Raw genomic sequence first — 20,098 nt, forward strand, 5'->3', positions numbered from 1 at the left:
TAAGTGATTATTACATTTTAACAGAAGTGTAGATAGAACATGTTAAAACAGAAAACAGGATGACACCTACCCTTTACATCAGTATTTCTTAACCATATTGGTTATTAGTTGTTATATTTTATTGCATGATCCTGTAACTACTTGGTATCGGATCGATACCTAAATGTGTGGTATCATCCAAAACTAATGTAAAGTATCAAAGAAGAGAAGAATAAGTGATTATTACATTTGAACAGAAGTGTAGATAGAACATGTTCAAACAGAAAATAAGCAGATATTAACCGTAAATGAACAAGTAGATTAATAATCCATTTTTTACAGTTTGTCCCTCATAATGTAGACACAATAATAGCATGATAAATGCCAGCAGACAAATTAGGAGTCTTGTTTGTTTACTTACTACAAAAAGACAGGTTGTCTAGTATGTTCACTACTTTATTTAAGGACTAAATAACAATAGTAAACATATATTTCATGTACAGTAACATTTTTTGCTACAATAAAGACGATAAAGCAATTTTTTTTGGTGCCCTTTATTAGAAAACTATGGAAACTTTTCTAGTACCGGTACCAAAATATTAGTATCGGGACAACACTAGTAGCCAGCGTATTTTTCAAACTAAAGAGCACACTCACTAAATTTCCGAAGGAAAATAATATTTTTTCCATATATATATATATATATATATATATATATATATATATACACATGCATATATGTACACATACACATTATATACACACACACACACTTGTGTATTTCCGAACTTCTGGGGACCTGAGAAAAAAAGCCGACCTCTTGAGGACCAGCCTTTCTAGATATATAAAGAAGTGTATTTACAACATTAATAATATATACATACTATACACAAACACACACATACGTACCATAATTGTTTCCAAACGGTGTCCGTAACACGGCAGTAAAACGGCTGATCCAACAAAACAGAACTCATGGTCATGCGGAAGCTAGCTCTCCAATCAGCTGAGCAGACTGGATAACTCCACGGCGACGTCATGGTGAATTTTCGAAACAACACAAAAAGAACGCCGTTGTAAGTTAATAATACTAACACAGACCCTCGTAAACACGTTTCTATATTAGCTACCTTCATTAAATTACGATATTCCCATCACACATGGGAGGGTTTAGCAAGTACGAATTGTTTTAGTTATACTGTAAAACTTACAAACGTTGCTTGGAGTGAAAAGGAATCCATACGAGCAGAACGGCTATGGATGAACGGAAGACGGAACGGCATGTGTGCTTCCGGTTCAAAGCTTTAATCCACCCGGTGTGTGAACTCGTCCAAAAGATGGCGCCGTAGCACACGCAAAAACACACCATTTCAATGCATTTGCACGGGTTTTACGGAAACTATTTGCATTATGGCCGTTAGTGAAGAACAATCCATAATTTAGCCGCACCGTGTTACAAGCCGCAGGGTTCAGGGCTTAGGGAAAAAAAGCGGTGGTACTTTTTTCCAAGTATTTCCAATGTCTTGATACTTTTCCTTGATAAAAGGGAACATGTAACCGATAAAACCTTCAGTGCGCGAGTCATTTACTCATTCCGTTCAGAAGGTACATAATGTGGACCCTGCCTTAAGTCAGCTGGGATAGGTTCCAGCACTCCCGTGACCCCGATGGGAATAAGGGGGCGCACAAAATGGATACCCTTGATAGCATAACATAAATATTAATTTACTCAGGGCCTTCAATGGATCGTGTTGCCTCCCTTAGGACAGTAATTATGTTACTATAGTAACAATAATAGATTTGATTTGTAAGAAGCACTTTCCATTGAGCAAACAACCTCAAAGTGCTACAATATATTAAAAGAAATAAATAATAAAAATAAATAAATAAAAAAACTAAAACTAGCACGCATACATCTAAAAAAAAAAAGAAAAGGCTTTTTTAAAAAGAAGGGTTTTTAAGCCTTTTTTAAAAGCATCCACAGTCTGTGGTGCCCTCAGGTCGTCAGGGAGAGCGGAGGAGCAGAGGGGCCGGTCTACCATTGTTCGTAGCTTTGTCCTCGGAGGTGGGAGGACACCCACCTACAGTATCCAATTAGTATGTAGCACACCATTGTTTTAATGTTAAATTGTATTACAGCATGTTTAATACAAATACACGAGATTACTTTTTTTTAGATTATTACATCACACAAGTACATATCATTTCACCTTACGTCATGTCCGAAAAGGAGTAGGAAGAAACAAAGCTTGTTTGATCCTCCCCCTTTCCCACTTCAGAGCGTTTATAAATATATTTACCTACTTTTTTATAGTAAAATGACACCCGTGAATAAGTAATACAACAGTTTTGCAATATATAATTAAGTTCCATTATTATCTTACTATAATCCACACATGCTAGGTTCCGGTTTAAATAAAGATAATGATAATGATAATAATAATGATGATAACAATAATAATAATAATAATAATAATAATAATAGATATGATCACGCTTATTTAATTATTATTATATGGCACATTGTTATCTTACTATAATCCACACATGCTAGGTTCCGGTTTAAATAAAGATTAAAAAATAATAATTAATAATAATAATAATAATAATAGATATGATCACGCTTATTTAATTATTATTATATGGCACATTACTATCTTACTATAATCCACACGTTAGGTTCCGGTTTAAATAAAGATAATAATAATAATAATAATAATAATAATTATAGATATGATCACGCTTATTTAATTATTATTATATGGCACATTACTATCTTACTATAATCCACACATGTTAGGTTCCAGTTTAAATAAAGATAATAATAATAATAATAATATATATGATCACGCTTATTTAATTATTATTATATGGCACATTACTATCTTACTATAATCCACACATGCAAGGTTCCGGTTTAAATAAAGATAATAATAATAATAATAACAATAGATATGATCACTCTTATTTAATTATTATTATATGGCAAATTACTATTTTACTATAATCCACACGTTAGGTTCCAGTTTAAATAAAGATATTATAATTATTATTATTATCTTTATTTAAACTGGAACCTAACATGTGTGGATTATAAGATATTATAATTATTATTATTATCTTTATTTAAACTGGAACCTAACATGTGTGGATTATAGTAAAATAGTAATTTGCCATATAATAATAATTAAATAAGCGTGATCATATCTATTATTGTTATTATTATTATCTTAATTTAAACTGGAACCTAACATGTGTGGATTATAATAAGATAGTAATGTGCCATATAATAATAATTAAATAAGCGCTATCATATCTATTATTGTTATTTTTATTATTATTATTAACAATAATAGATATGATCACGCTTATTTAATTATTATTATATGGCACATTACTATTTTACTATAATCCACACATGCTAGGTTCCGGTTTAAATAATGATAATAATAATAATAAATAATAATAATTAAGAAAAAAGATCACGCTTCTGCGATGAGGTGGCGACTTGTCCAGGGTGTACTCCGCCTTCCGCCTGATTGTAGCTAAAATGGGCACCAACGCCCCCTGCGACCCCAAAGGTAATAAGCGGTAGGAAATGGATGGATGGGATAACTTCTATAATCCACATATGTTAGAATCCAGTTTAAATTTAAAAAATGATACATTCCAGTTGAAATAATAGTGACACATCAAACTAACATATATAAACATTCACGTTTTATTGCTTTTGTTGAGCTGATTTTACGACATTTTAATCCTATTTTAAAATCCAACTAATGACTCCAGTGTTGGGCCTGTTAGCATTAGCGAGTTAGCATCGACGTTTCGTCCAAAACACATTTAAAGATCAGATACACCCGGCGCAGCAATAAAAGAATCTTCAGAACACGTTTTTACAAGTCGTGTTTGTTCACATTTAAGCACATTTGACTCACCTGCGACACAGAAAAGAGGACACATTTGGGTATTTGAGGCAGAGGAGTGCCTTCTTCTTCTCTGCCGCCTCCAGCTGGTTTTAGTCAGGTGACATGTGACGTCACCTTGTGGCGAAACTATGAACTGCACTTTAATTTATATATATATATATATATATATATATATATATATATATATATATATATATATATATATATATATATATATATATATATATATTTAGCTACTTTTTGGGTACTGATTAATGCGAAGGGCTCCCAGTTTGATACACACTTAAATAAATTGACAGAAATAGCCAATTTGTTCAATTTACCTTTAATAAATATATATATATATATATATATATATATATATTTTAAAAAATGGGTATTTCTGTCTGTCTTTCCATCTTACATTTTTTTTCCTTTTACAGAAGGTTTTTTTGTAGAGAATAAATGATGAAAAAAACACTTAATTGAAGGGTTTAAAAGAGGAGAAAACAGGGAAAAAAATGAAAATTGAATTTTGAAACATAGTTTATCTTCAATTTCGACTCTTTAAAATTCAACTGAAAAAAAGAAGAGAAAAACTAGCTAATTCGAATCTTTTTGAAAAAAAATACAAAAATAATTTTGTAATTTTTCCTGATTAAGATTAATTTTAGAATTTTAATGACATGTTTTAAATAGTTTAAAATCCAATCTGCACTTTGTTAGAATATATAACAAATTGGACCAAACTTTATTTCTAACTTAGAAAAATCATTATTTCTTCTAGATTTTCCATAACAAAAATTTTAAAAGAAATTCTAAATACTTTTAAATTTGATTCTAAAGATTTTTCTAGATTTGCCAGAATAATTTTTGGGGAATTTGAATCATAATACGTTTGAAGAAATATTTCACAAATATTCTTCGTCGAAAAAACAGAAGCTAAAATGAAGAATTAAATTAAAATGTATTTATTATTCTTTGCAATAAAAAATAAAAAAAAATTACTTGATACTTAAAACATTGGTTTAAATTGTCAGGAAATAAGAGGAAGGAATTTAAAAGGTAAAAAAGTATATGTGTTTAAAAATCCTAAAATCATTTTTAAGGTTGTATTTTTTTCTCTAAAATTGTCTTTCTGAAAGTTATAAGAAGCAAATTAAAAAAATAAATTAATTTTTCAAACAAGTGAAGACCAAGTTTTTTAAATATTTTCTTGGATTTTCAAATTCTATTCAAGTTTTTATCTCTCTTAGAATTAAAAATGTTGAGAAAAGCGAGACCAGCTTGCTAGTAAATAAATACAATTTAAAAAATGGAGGCAGTTCACTGGTAAGTGCTGCTATTTGAGCTATTTTTAGAACAGGCCAGCGGGCGACTCATCTGGTCCTTACGGGCCCCGCGTTGATGACCCCTGGTCTTGAGTTTCCAATAATTTCTACAACTCTTATTTTTTTGGATTGGAGCACGAACTTGTTGCTCACACAAAAAAAACATTTATGAAGTTTTCTTCTTTTATGAATTTACTAAAAATGTGCCGGGGTTTGGCTGTAACGGGGGTGTATATTGTAGCCTCCCGGAAAAGTTACTGCTGCAAGGGATTCTGGGTATTTGTTGTGGTGCGGATATTCTCCCGAAATGTGTTTTGTCATTCTTGTTTGGTGTGGGTTCACAGTGTGGCACATATTTGCAACAGTGTTAAAGTTGTTTATACTTCCACCCTCAGTGAGACCTGTATGGCTGTTGACCAAGTATGCGTTGCATTCACTTGTGAGTTCTTGCAAAAGCCGCATGTCTTATGTGACTAGGCCGACACGCTGTTGGTACGTAGGAAAAGCGGATGTGACGACAGGTTGGAAATCGGGAGAATGACCCGTGAGATTTTCGGGAGGGGCACTGAAATTCGGGAGTCTCCCAAAAAAACCAGGAGGGTTGGCAAGTATGCTCTTGACATGTGTTGGGGGTCATTGTCCTGTTGGAACACCCAACTGTGCCCAAGACCCAACCTCCGATGGACATGGACTTGTTGCTTCAGCATTGTCCACACGTTTAAGTCAGGACTTTGGGAAGGCCATTCTAAAACCTTCATTCTAGCCTGATTTAGCCATTTCTTGACCACATTTGACGTGTGTTTGGGGTCATTGTCCTGTTGGAACACCCGACTGTGCCCAAGACCCAACCTCTGATGGACATGGACTTGTTTCTTCAGCATTGTCCACACGTTTAAGTCAGGACTTTGGGAAGGCCATTCTAAAACCTTCATTTCAGCGTGATTTAGCCATTCCTTTACCACTTTTGACATGTGTTGGGGGTCATTGTCCTGTTGGAACACCCAACTGTGCCCAAGACCCAACCTCCGAGTTGATGGTTTTTAACTTGTCCTGAAGAATTTGGAGGTAATCCTCCTTTTTAATTCCCCCATTTAAAGCAGTAGTTCCTTTGGCAGAAAAACAAACCCAAAGCATCATACTACCACCACCATGATTGGTAGCAGGTATGTTGTTCCTGGTATTCAATCCTCCTTTTTCATTGTCCCATTTAAAGCAATAGTTCCTTTGGCAGCAAAACAAACCCAAAGCATCATACTACCACCACCATGATTGGCAGCAGGTGTGTTGTTCCTGGTATTCAATCCTCCTTTTTCATTGTCCCATTTAAAGCAGCAGTTCCTTTGGCAGCAAAACAAACCCAAAGCATCATACTACCACCACCATGATTGGCAGCAGGTGTGTTGTTCCTGTGATTCAATCCTCCTTTTTCATTGTCCCATTTAAAGCAGTAGTTCCTTTGGCAGCAAAACAAACCCAAAGCATCATACTACCACCACCATGATTGGCAGCAGGTATGTTGTTCCTGGGATTCAAGCCGTGCCGATATCCTACGATTAGACCAAGTTCTTCTTGAAAGTCTATTTTTATCCTCTCTGATAATACCATTAAAAGTCTCAACACCAAACATTCTGAACTCGTACCTTGCTAGAACACAAATCACAAATAACTTGCTCGACTCTGATCGGTCCACTTTCAGCCCAGCTTGTAGGCCGAAGCCCCAGGAGGGAAAGTTGATCTGCCCACGGCGACCGCTGGGCCCTCTCATCTGCCCTTCAGACACACGCATGTGCTGACTTGCCCTCGCCTCTGCCCCCCGCACACCCGCGCTAATGATGCCTGTTGACCTCCAACACAAAAGCCGCCCTGACAGATTAGTTTACAAGTGGCCCAGGGACTCTGGGTTTCCAGTCCAAACTCCTAGGATTCCCTGCATTGATTGTGAGCCTTTTGCTTTTCTGTCCGTCTAAAGTGCTCAAATAATCACGTCTTCAAATAAATAAGGATAGAAAAGTACTGAATTCACCCTCTGTACATTTTTACTACGATTTGCTTGAGAACAAATTAAAAAAATTAATAAACAATAATAATTAAAGGGACCGACTTTTGCTGGTTTTTCCTGCCTTTACCCATTCAACATATCTTTACCTGCACATTACCTACCTTCTCTGCATCCTGGAGTCAAACCGGTGCCTCCTTCTTTCACCCAGTCAACATATCTTTACCCGCACAGTACCTACCTTCTCTGCATGGTGTGGTCACGAAGGTGCTTCTTATTTTAAGCGGCCATCTTGTAAAATCAACACCAGAGCAGTTAGAAAAACTCTTTGCGCAACTTTTAAATCAGAAGGGTTCAATCTCTTTCCTGTGCGAGTTTGAAGCCGACACAACAAACGCGCTCAGAGGAGATAATGTTTGAAAAAAGGTGACGGGTTTTTACAAAACCCTTGTTTTGAAGGGGTAATTACCAACTTCGTGTGGATTTTTGCCGAAGGACGCCAATGGATAAAATGTAGGTCTAAGTGAGACCTACATAGAAGTTTTTGTTTCATGTCTCTACAACATTCCTACCGGAAGTTACAAGCAGTTTTGTCTATGTTTTCTTCCTGGGAGCAGTTTTCACTGTGTTTTATTCCTAAGGGGCGCTAGAGCTTAATTTTGAGTTTTTGGGTTTGTTTTTTTATTATATCGCAATTTTCGCCAGTCCTGATGTGTGTGTCCAGTTTGGTGAGTTTTGAAGCATTTTAAGGGGGTCAAATTACTGCTCAAAGAGGCAAAAATAAAAAAATGTAAGAAACTTTTGTTTTGAAGGGATTTTTACCAACTTCCTGTTCATTTTTGCTGAAGGATGGCAATTAATGAAATATAGGTCTAAGTGAGACCTACATAGAGGTGTTTGTTTCATGTATCTACAAAATTCCTACCGGAAGTTAGAAGCAGTTTTGTCTGTGTTTTCTTCCCAAGAGCAGTTTTGTCAGTGTTTTATAAAGCGCAATTTTAAGTTTTGGGGTTTGGTTTTTTATTAGATCGCCACTTTTGCCAGTCCTGTTGTGTGTGTCCAGTTTGGTGAGTTTTGAAGCATTTTAAGGGGGTCAAATTACAGCTTTTTTAGGAAACTTTACAATCAATCAATGTTTATTTCTATAGCCCTAAATCACAAGTGTCTCAAAGGGCTGCACAAACCACAACAACATCCTCGGTAGGGCCCACATAAGGGCAAGGAAAAACTCACCCCAGTGGGACGTCAACAATGATGACTATGAGAGACCTTGGAGAGGACTGCATTTGTGGGCAACCCCCCCAGAGAAACTTTTGTTTTGAAGGGTTTTTTTCCTACTCCCTGTTGATTTTTACTGAAGGATGTCAGTGTATGAAATCTAGGCCTAAGTCAAACCTACATAGAGGTTTTCGTTTCATGTCTCTACAACATTCCTAACGGAAGTTACAAGCAGTTTTGTCTGTGTTTTTTCCTAGGGGGCGCTAGAGTGCAATTTTAAGTTTTGGGGTTCTTTTTTTTACTATATAGCAAATTTCGCCAGTCCAGATGTGTGTGTCCAGTTTGGTGAGTTTTGAAACATTTTAAGGGGGTCAAATTACAGCTCAAAGAGGCAAAAATAAAAAATGTTTAGGAAACTTTTGTTTTGAAGGGGTTTTTGCCAACTTCCTGTTGATTTTTCCTGAAGGGTGGCAATTAATGAAATGTAGGTCTAAGTAAGACCTACATAGAGGTGTTTGTTTCATGTATCTACGACATTCCTACCGGAAGTTACAAGCAGTTTTATCTGTGTTTTCTTCCCAAGAGCAGTTTTGTCAGTGTTTTATAAAGCACAATTTTGAGTTTTTGGGTTTGTTTTTTTATTATATCGCAATTTTCACCAGTCCAGATGTGTGTGTGCATTTTGGTGAGTTTTGAAGCATTTTAAGGGGGTCAAATTACAGCTTTTTTAGGAAACTTTACAATCAATCAATGTTTATTTCTAAAGCCCTAAATCACAAGTGTCTCAAAGGGCTGCACAAACCACAACGACATCCTCGGTAGGGCCCACATAAGGGCAAGGAAAAACTCACCCCAGTGGGACGTTGACAATGATGACTATGAGAGACCTTGGAGAGGACCGCATATGTGGGCAACCCCCCCAGAGAAACTTTTGTTTTGAAGGGTTTTTTGCCAACTTCCTGTTGATTTTTGCTGAAGGATGTGAGTGTATGAAATCTAGGTCTAAGTCAGACCTACATAGAGGTTTTCGTTTCATGTCTCTACAACATTCCTAATGGAAGTTACAAGCAGTTTTGTCCGTGTTTTTTCCTAGGGGGCGCTAGAGTACAATTTTAAGTTTTGGGGTTCTTTTTTTTAATATATCGCAACTTTCGCCAGTCCAGATGTGTGTGTCCAGTTTGGTGAGTTTTGAAACATTTTAAGGGGATCAAATTACAGCTCAAAGAGGCAAAAATAAAAAAAGTTTAGGAAACGTTTGTTTTGAAGGGGTTTTTGCCAACTTCCCGTTGATTTTTGCTGAAGGATGGCAATTAATGAATTGTAGGTCTAAGTAAGACCTACATAGAGGTGTTTGTTTCATGTCTCTACAACATTCCTACCGGAAGTTACAAGCAGTTTTGTCTGTATTTTCTTCCCAAGAGCAGTTTTGTCAGTGTTTTATTCCTCGGGGGCACTAGAGTGCAATTTTAAGTTTTGGGTTTTTGTTTTTTTTTAGATCGCCACTTTTGCCAGTCCTGATGTGTGTGTCCAGTTTGGTGAGTTATGAAGCATTTTAAGGGGGTCAAATTACAGCTTTTTTAGGAAACTTTACACTCAATCAATGTTTATTTCTATAGCCCTAAATCACAAGTGTCTCAAAGGGCTGCACAAACCACAACGACATCCTCGGTATGGGCCCACATAAGGGCAAGGAAAAACTCACCCCAGTGGGACGTCGACAATGATGACTATGAGAAACCTTGGAGAGGACCGCATATGTGGGCAACCCCCCTCTCACCCACCCACCCCAGAGAAACCTTTGTTTTGAAGGTTTTTTTGCCAACTTCCTGTTGATTTTTGCTGAAGGATGTCAATGCATGAAATCTAGGTCTAAGTCAGACCTACATAGAGGTTTTCGTTTCATGTCTCTACAACATTCCTAACGGACGTTACAAGCAGTTTTGTCTGTGTTTTTTCCTAGGGGGCGCTAGAGTGCAATTTTAAGTTTTGGGGTTTGTTTTTTTATTATATCGCAACTTTTGCCAGTCCTGATGTGTGTGTCCAGTTTGGTGAGTTTTGAAGCATTTTAAGGGGGTCAAATTACAGCTCAAAGAGGCAAAAATAAAAAAATTTAGGAACGTTTTTTTTGAAGGGGTTTTTGCCAACTTCCTGTTGATTTTTGCTGAAGGATAGCAATTAATGAATTGTAGGTCTAAGTGAGACCTACATAGAGGTGTTTGTTTCATGTCTCCATGACATTTTCCTACCGGAAGTTAAAAGCAGTTTTGTCTGTGTTTTCTTCGTAAGAGAAGTTTTCTCTGTGTTTTTTTCTTAGGGGGCGCTAGAGTGCAATTTTAAGTTTTGGGGTTCTTTTTTTTAATATATCGCAACTTTCGCCAGTCCAGATGTGTGTGTACAATTTGGTGAGTTTTGAAGCATTGTAAGTGGGTCAAATTACAGCTCAAAGAGGCAAAAATAAAAACATTTAGGAAACTTTTGTTTTGAAGGGGTTTTTGCCAACTTCCTGTTGATTTTTGCTGAAGGATTTTTTTCTCATAGTCAGCATTGTCACTGGCGTCCCACTGGATGTGAGTTTTCCTTGCCCTTTTGTGGGTTCTTCCGAGGATGTTGTAGTCGTAATGGTTTGTGCAGTCCTTTGAGACATTTGTGATTTGGGGCTATATAAATAAACATTGATTGATTGATTGATATTAAGTCGGCCAAGAAATGCATCAGACCTTAAATCGGCTGAAGGGGAAGACGCAGCTAATCCTTACACGCCATGAATAACGAGGAAACACCATAATCCCTGAACGCGGACGCGAGGTTCAAATACACCAGCTCCGGCGTCAATGACGATAAGTAGATGTGAGTTATGGCCTTGCTGCCTGGCAGCCAGCTGCTCAACCCAATGTTTACATGCCAACTGATTACCCTAATTCCAAACGCATGCATGGCAGCCCGGCTGATGAATAGTCCCGTCCCGGCGCCACCTTGTAATATCCTATTGTCAACCGCTGCCTGCTCGTCAGCCAGCCGGACCCATAATACCGTTTTGATTATTCAATAAATAAACCATAATTTGACATTGATTGGAGCTGTGAATGGGCTCTGCGGGCGGGAGGAGGGAGGATGAAGGGATGGTGAAGAGGAAGGATCGGTCGGGTGGCGGACAGGGTATCGACCTGTAGTGGTCAGGGTTTGGATGACCGGTGGTCAAAGAGGTCAGTGATTTGTGCTAATACACGAGCGCAGAGAGGACCGCTTGGGTTTCGGCACACCTCTTCTTCTTGGGTGATGTGATTAGAGTACGGGTCATTAGTTCAGCCTCATTGCCTGTTGTCCAAACAAAGACGTCCGAGAAGCCCTTTAACCGTTTGGGTACAACAGGAAATCAGAAATACTTTAATAATCCCCAAAGGGAAATTAAGATTTTCAGCACTATTCCAGAGATCTTGCCCCAAGTGGAGGAGTTCAAGTACCTCGGAGTCTTGTTCATAAGTGAGGGGAGAGTGGATCGGTGTGGCGTCTTCAGTAATGCGGACTCTGTATCGATCCGTTGTGGTGAAGAAGGAGCTGAGCCGAAAGGCAAAGCTCTCAATGTACCAGTCGATCTACGTTCCCATCCTCACCTATGGTCATGAGCTTTGGGTTATGACCGAAGGGACAAGATCACGGGTACCTGCACCCGGGTGGCGGGGCTCTGCCTTAGAGAAAGGGTGAGAAGCTCTGTCATTCGGGAGAATCTCAAAGTAAAGCTGCTGGTTCAGGCATCTGGTCAGGATGCCACCCCAAAGCCTTCCGAGGGAGGTGTTGAGGGCACGTCCGACTGATAGAAGGCCACGGGGAAGACCCAGGACACATTAGGAAGACTACGTCTACCGGCAAGCCTGGGAACGCCTCGGGATCCCCGGGAGGAGCTGGACGAAGTGGCTGGGGAGAGGGAAGTCTGGGCTTTCCTGCTTAGGATGTTGCCCCCGCGACCCGACCTCGGATAAGCGGAAGAAGATGGATGGATGGAAGCACAATCCCGTTCAAGATTCGACAAACATCACAGGGAGACAGAACAGGATTGCTGACGGGATTGCCAACTTCCGGCGGCCCTTACAAAAAAGGTCAGAAACAGGCTAGGGAGGGGGTGGGGCGTGGGGCGTGGGTGTGAGTGGGGGGTTTGGGGTGAGAGAAAAAAAGATTCAGTCTAAGCCTGGGACCCTGGAAAGGGAGTCCAGACTGAGGCCAAGGGGAAAAAAACTCATAGCCATAGCACACATAAGCATGTGTGTAAGAGGGAAACATAAAAGAACACAAAGGAAATTAAAGACATTAAAAGAGCAGAGCTGATGCAACCAGCCATTTCAACATACAGCTCTGGCCAGAGACAGGAGCAGACCCAACAAAGTAACCAAGAGAACCGACTCCACCCTCGGCCGCCCACCAACTCTCGGACAGTTTCCAGTCCGCATGGATGAGCGAGGATGCGTCTAAGAAGACCGTGGTGTCCAATAACCTCAGTTCCAACTCCGCAGCCATGTCTTTTCAACCGCATCTCCTCCAGACTCTCCAAACTGACTCGGGTGTGGCAGAGACCCAGCATCTGGTCCCCATGGCCAAAAAGGCTCCCGGCAGGCAGATCTAGAAGTTCACAAAAAGAGCACCGCAGAAGTCGCTAAAGTGCCACCCCTTGTCACACAGTCCCGAAGGGTCCCCCAACCAAAAGGCAAAAAAAAAAAACCCACATGAAAACAAGAGGGAAAAACCAAGAACACAAAAGGATGACCCAAGAGCACAGACTTCCTGTCAACAGCAGCCAAGACAGCGGCGCTATCTGGGAAAAAATATGCAATAGGAGCGGGAAGAACTGTAAGGGGGAGCACAAAAGAGGGAGGAATCACATCACACACTCAAACAAAAATCAAAATGAAATAAAATAAACATTTATTTGTCCGTCCATCTGTGTTGGCTCTGCGATGAGGTGGCGACTTGTCCAGGGTGTACCCTGCCTCCCGCCCGATTGTAGTTTTGCTAGGCTCCAGCGCCTCCCGCCACCCCGAAGGTGGATATAAATAAATAAATATTCCTTACATCCAATTTCTATCGCTTACTCCCTTTGAGGTCGCGGGGGGCACTGGTGCCTATCTCAGCTTGGAAGGCGGCGTGCACCCTGGACAAGTCTCCAACTCATCGCAGTAAATAAATGTTATAATAAACTATCCATCCATCCATCCACCTTCTTCCGCTTAACCGAGGTCGGGTCGTGGGGGCAACAGCTTAAGCAGGGAAACCCAGGCTTCCCTTTCCCCAGCCACTTCGTCTAGCTCTTCCCGGGGGATCCCGAGGCGTTCCCAGGCCAGCCGGGAGACATAGTCTTCCCAACGTGTCCTGGGTCTTCCCTGTGGCCTCCTACCGGTTGGACGTGCCCTAAACACCTCCTTAGGGAGGCGTTCGGGTTGCATCCTGACTTGATGCCCGAACCACCTCATCTGGCTCCTCTCGATGAGGAGGAGCAGCGGCTTTACCTTTAGTTCCCCCCGGGTGGCAGAGCTTCTCACCCTATCTCTAAGGGAGAGACCCAAACTCATTTCGGCCGCTTGTACCCGTGATCTTATCCTTTCGGTCATGACCCAAAGCTCATGACCATAGGTGAGGATGGGAACGTAGATCGACCGGTAAATTGAGAGCTTTGCCTTCCGGCTCAGCTCCTTCTTCACCACAACGGATCGGTACAACGTCCGCATTGCTGAAACTAATAATAAACTAATCTGGTCACATTTTCCAGATGAATTCTCGTTGAACCATTTGTCTCTGGTTTGGTTTACAGCTTGAAGACTGAGCTGACCACACCTCACCCAACTGGTCACTCCTTGGCCTGGGGCCTGTTGGGTTAACAACCCTGATGAGCATTGATTGCTAATTTAGCTCCCTGCAATATGACCTGGCTTCATTGCCTCAAAAATTTGCCAATGCATCTCGGCTCCAAACGACCCGCTTTGTTTTTGCCGGCGCACCCCCCCCCCTGACGTGGTTAGTATGGACCCCTACTGAAATCCGCCCCCGAATGGATTATTCCAGGCTTCTAAGTAGGATGGATTTTATGGTGCTTGCCTGATCACTATCTGAAACCCACTAATCGTTAGCATGTGTGTCTGCACGCGTAAAGCCTCCTTCTTGATGTTGCCATTGAAGTGTCCCTGGCGTTGTACTTATTGGAGTTCCCTGATGTTAGATATTGGAATATTGATCCCGGAGAATGTTTAGCTTTCACTCTTCTCCGGTTTCATTTATATGCTCACACAGCTGACGCCTGCTTCACACAGCAGTACAAGCTGCAGATGTGGCAGTACATGAGGGACCCAGATCAAATCAAAGTCTCAATCAATGCGGCACAGGGGGTTGGGGGGTTGGGGGGGTTGGGGGATCTCAGTCAAAGATTTGGGTTTCAGAGGGATTTTAAACAGTTGCACCAGGAGATCTGGGCCCAGCCTTTAAATAGACTCCCTTTTTAGATCAGTTGATCTGCCGTTTCTTTTCTTTTTCTCCTATGTCCCACTCTCCCTTGTGGAGGGGGTCCGGTCCGATCCGGTGGCCACGTACTGCTTGCCTGTGTATCGGCTGCGCTGCTGATCCGCCTCCGCTTGGGATGGTTTCCTGCTGGCTCCGCTGTGAACGGGACTCTCGCTGCTGTGTCGGATCCGCTTTGGACTGGACTCTCGCGACTGTGTTGGGTCCATTATGGATTGAACTTTCACAGTATCATGTTAGACCCGCTCGACATCCATTGCTTTCCTCCTCTCCAAGGTTCTCATAGTCATCATTGTCACCGACGTCCCACTGGGTGTGAGTTTTCCTTGCCCTTATGTGGGCCTACCGAGGATGTCGTGGTGGTTTGTGCAGCCCTTTGAGACACTAGTGATTTAGGGCTATATAAGTAAACATTGATTGATTGATTGATCTCTGTTGGAAACATCTCTTCTTTGAGTCTGCGGTTCTCCCTGTGTTCTTGGTGGTTTTCTGCACACATTCCAAAGACTTTGGGCCGTGCCCGGCCGAGCCCCAAGGGGGCAGGCCCAGCCGCCAGGTGCTCGCCGTTGGGCACCAACTCCGGGCCTGGCTCCACGGTGGGGGGGGGGGGGCCCAATGACCTGTGTCCGGGCGAAGGAAAACCGGGATTTGTATTTCAGAATCAGAATAGTTTTTACTGCCATTGTTATCAGGCTTGCCACTGACAGTTTGTCTATGTTTCAGTTTTTTCCTCTGCATTTGTCTTTGTTTCCTCTGTGTTTAGTATTTCCTGTCTTTAGTTCCGGTCGAGTGCTCTTATTTTGGTTCAGCTTCCTGTTCGTTTCACTGAGTGCTTTGTTTCCCCTCAAATTTGGCTGATTGGCACATGGCCACACCTGGTGTCAATCAGCCCAATTCCTATTTGTACCTGCTTTGTCTTCCAGTCAGTGCTGGATTATTGTCACGTATTGTATGTCGCTTCTGTATGGTATCGTCGCTCCTGTTGTGTCGTTGCAGCGTAGCGGTTTATTTTCTAGTTCCCATGCTAGCTCTTTTTGTTTGTTATCCGCCCACGTGTGTGCTTTTTGTTTGTACCCTTTGTTTGTTTTTTGTCTTAGTGTTTTAAATTAAATCATCTTTTCCTGCAAAATGCCTCCCTCCTTCTCTGCATCTTGGGGTTCATCACAAACTAACTTTGACAAATGTTTGAGAACGGGTTCACAAACTAGGACTATTACTTGGTACAATCGTGCAACATCATCAGTCAATCAATGTTTATTTCTTTAGCCCTAAATCACGAGTGTCTCAAAGGGCTGCACAAGCCAAAACGACATCCTCGGCTCAGATCCCACATCGGGGCAAGGAAAAACTCCACCCATTGGGACAATGAGAAACTTTGGGGAGGATCGCAGATGTGGGGAAACCCTTAGGGCGACCGGTGCAATAGACGTCGAGAGGATCTCACAAAATATTGTGAGAGTCCAGTCCATAGTGGATCTAACATTATAGCGAGAGTCCTGTCCAGCAGGAGACCATCCCACGCAGAGACAGTTCAGCAGTCTAGAGAAGTCCCCAACCGATGCAGAGACTAGTGATCCACCCCGGTTTCTGACTTTGGACAGCAATAAAATGCTTATAACACAGGATAGGTAATAAAAATGAGCTGTAACTGAGCCATCAGATCTAGTTCTTGTTCATGAGTCTGGTGGCCGAGGGGGAAAAAAACTGTTCTAGTGGCGGGAGGTGTGGGTCTGGATGGACCGTAGTCTCCTGCCTGAGGGGAAAAGGGAGACATTTGTGTCCATGCTGAGAAGAGTCAGCTGCGATCCGACCCACAAGGTTTTCGAGCTGCTCTTTGTCTGATCCCTCACCTCGGACCTGTTTGTCTTGGGAGACCCTACCAGGGGGCAAAGGTAGGGCACTTGGTGGTCTGATCCTTGGCTACATAAGTTAACTCTCGGGACGTGGAATGTCACCTCGCTGGGGGGGGGAAGGAGCCTAAGCCTGAGGAAGTGTTTCGGGCAGGTCCGACCGGCAGGAGGCCACGGGGAAGACCCAGGGCATGTTGGGAAGACTATGTCTCCCGCTGGCCTGGGAATGCCTCGGGATTCCCCGGGAAGAGCTGGATGAAGTGGCTGGGGAGAGGAGAGTCTGGGTTTCCCAGCTTTGGCTACTCCCCCCGCGACCAGACCTCGGAAAAACGGAAGAAGATGCACGGATGGATTCTCAATATCTTTGTTCCCGTGGTCCAACCAGATCGAGCAAGATATGACCAACGCGTTCTGGCAAATATGCCGGAATCAGCTACGATAGATGCAGTTCCACCTGTAGTCCGTAGGAAGGCGCCACAAAACAGAAAACTCAAAGACAGACTTTGTCTCGTTTTGTCCACCAAACGTTTTATACTGTACGTGAATGCACAGAGATGAGCTTTTGTTGATGGTTTTGACTCGCCGGGGTGGCAATCAGGCATATTTGGTCAGTGGATTACTGCTAACTAATCGGTGCTAACATGCATTATTACGCCTCGTTATTTGAGCTCGTTAAATTGCATCTACTCAGGTCCTCTATGTGGATCATTTCTACTCGGGTGTCTCGTGAAACATGATCCGTGTCTGATACTGGCCGCATTTCTGATAGTTGTCGGTGCGCCGTGTTGTTCCAGACCACAGTTACTCAGCTTGCAAAGATTGTAATAAATCCGTTGGAGGAAGACAGCCGGCCGCTTCCTGTAACTCGGACACACCCGTCGATACCTTCGGCCGAGCTGAGCCGGTCATTTCCAGGAGTTGTCTCACCCTCTGAGAAGCCTCTGTTTTGTTAATGTTTTACCAGTGTAGTAAAACATTAATAATTGCTAAAATGTCAACATTTTAGTCAAAAAAGACTTGCAACACATTGTCGTTTTGATAGTAGGCTAATATAGACACTTACATCATGTGTTGCCTTCATTATAACACTTATATAAGACTTTTATAGTAATTTTGATAGTAGGCTAATATAGACACTTACATTATGTGTTGCCTTTAATATAAGATTTTTAAAGTCATTTTGATAGGAAGCTATTATAGCTAATATAGACACTTACGTCATGTATTGCCTTCAGTATAACACTTGTATAAAACTTTTAAAGTAATTTTGATAGCAGGCGAATATACCTAATATAGACACTTACATTATGTGTTGCCTTTAATATAAGATTTTTAAAGTCATTTTGATAGTAGGCTATTTTAGCTAATATAGACACTTACATTATGTGTTGCCTTCATTATAACACTTATTTAAGACTTTTAAAGTCATTTTGATAGTAGGCTATTATAGCTACTATAGACACTTACATCATGGGTTGCCTTTCATATAAGATTTTTAAAGTCATTTTGATAGTAGGCTATTTTAGCTAATTTAGACACTTACATTATGTGTTGCCTTCATTATAACACTTATTTAAGACTTTTAAAGTCATTTTGATAGTAGGCAATTATAGCTACTATAGACACTTACATCATGGGTTGCCTTTCATATAAGACTTTTAAAGTCATTTTGATAGTAGGCTAATATAGCTAATATAGACACTTACGTATTGTGTTGCCTTCATCGTAACATTTATATAAGACTTTTAAAGTAATTTTGATAGTAGGCTATTATAGCTAATACAGACACTTACATTATATGATGCCTTTAATATAAGATTTTTAAAGTCATTTTGATAGTAGGCTATTATAGCTAATATAGACACTTACATTATGTGTTGCCTTTAATATAAGATTTTTAAAGTCATTTTGATAGTAGGTTATTATAGCTAATACAGACACTTACGTCATGTGTTGCCTTCATTATAACACTTATATAAGACTTTTAAAGTAATTTTGATAGTAGGCGAATATAGTTAATATGGACACTTATGTCATGTGTTGCCTTCATTATAACACTTATATAAGACTTTTAAAGTAATTTTGATAGTAGGCCAATATAGTTAATGTAGACACTTACATTATGTGTTGCCTTTAATATAAGATTTTTAAAGTTATTTTGATAGTAGGCTATTATAGCTAATATAGACACTTACATCATGTGTTGTCTTCATTATAACACTTATATGAGACTTTTATAGTAATTTTGATAGTGGGCTAATATAGACACTTACGTCATATGTTGCCTTCATTATAACACTTATATAAGACTTTTATAGTAATTTTGATAGTAGGCTGATATAGACACTTACATCATGTGTTGCCTTTTATATAAGATTTTTAAAGTCATTTTGATAGTAGGCTATTATAGCTATTATAGACACTTATGTCATGTGTTGCCGTCATTACAACACTTATATAAAATTTCTAAAATCATTTTGATAGTATGCTAATACAATCAATATAGACACTTACGTCATGTATTGCCTTCATTATAACACTTGTGTAAAACTTTTAAAGTAATTTTGATAGTAGGCGAATATAGCTAATATAGACACTTACATTATGTGTTGCCTTCATTATAACACTTATTTAAGACTTTTAAAGTCATTTTGATTGTAGGCAATTATAGCCACTATAGACACTTACATCATGGGTTGCCTTTGAAATAAGACTTTTAAAGTCATTTTGATAGTAGGCTAGTATAGCTAATATAGACACTTACGTATTGTGTTGCTTTCATCATAACACTTATATAAGACTTTTAAAGTAATTTTGATAATAGGCTATTATAGCTAATACAGACACTTACATTATGTGTTGCTTTTAATATAAGATTTTTTAAAGTCATTTTGATAGTAGGCTATTATAGTTAATATAGACACTTACATTATGTGTTGCCTTTAATATAACATTTTTAAAGTCATTTTGATAGTAGGCTATCATAGCTAATATAGACACTTATGTCATGTGTTGCCTTCTTTATCACACTTATATAAGAGTTTTAAAGTCATTTTGATAGTAGGCAAAACATAGCTAATATGGACACTTGCGTCATGTGTTGCCTTCATTATTTCATTATAAATGTTTTTTTCATTTTTTGTGGTCCCAGACTGATTAGTTTTTTGTACTTTTGGTCCCCAATGGCTCTTTCCATGTTTCTGGGTGTTGAGCCCCGGTTTACGCCAATCAGCTCTCACGGACACCAACTTTATTTATGTAATCTATTCAAAGAAACAAAAAGGTGTACTTTTTCCTGACTACGTAGTCCGCGGGCAA

The 20,098-nt window shown here is 40.1% G+C and overlaps 1 protein-coding gene and 1 long non-coding RNA gene across 3 annotated transcripts in view; one reads left to right on the forward strand and one right to left on the reverse strand.

Annotated features, from left to right (window-relative positions):
- Positions 1-1,035, reverse strand: part of LOC133545075 (uncharacterized) — a 100,952-nt gene extending 99,917 nt beyond the window's left edge. For both annotated transcript variants that reach the window (XR_009804722.1, XR_009804721.1), the window contains exon 1: positions 889-1,035. This is a non-coding gene — a long non-coding RNA (uncharacterized LOC133545075). The remainder of the gene's footprint in view (positions 1-888) is intronic.
- rnf220a (ring finger protein 220a) overlaps positions 1-20,098 on the forward strand; it is a 433,695-nt gene that overhangs the window by 246,605 nt on the left and 166,992 nt on the right.

This window comes from Nerophis ophidion, linkage group LG28, assembly GCF_033978795.1.
Source record: "Nerophis ophidion isolate RoL-2023_Sa linkage group LG28, RoL_Noph_v1.0, whole genome shotgun sequence".
NCBI lineage: Eukaryota > Metazoa > Chordata > Actinopteri > Syngnathiformes > Syngnathidae > Nerophis > Nerophis ophidion.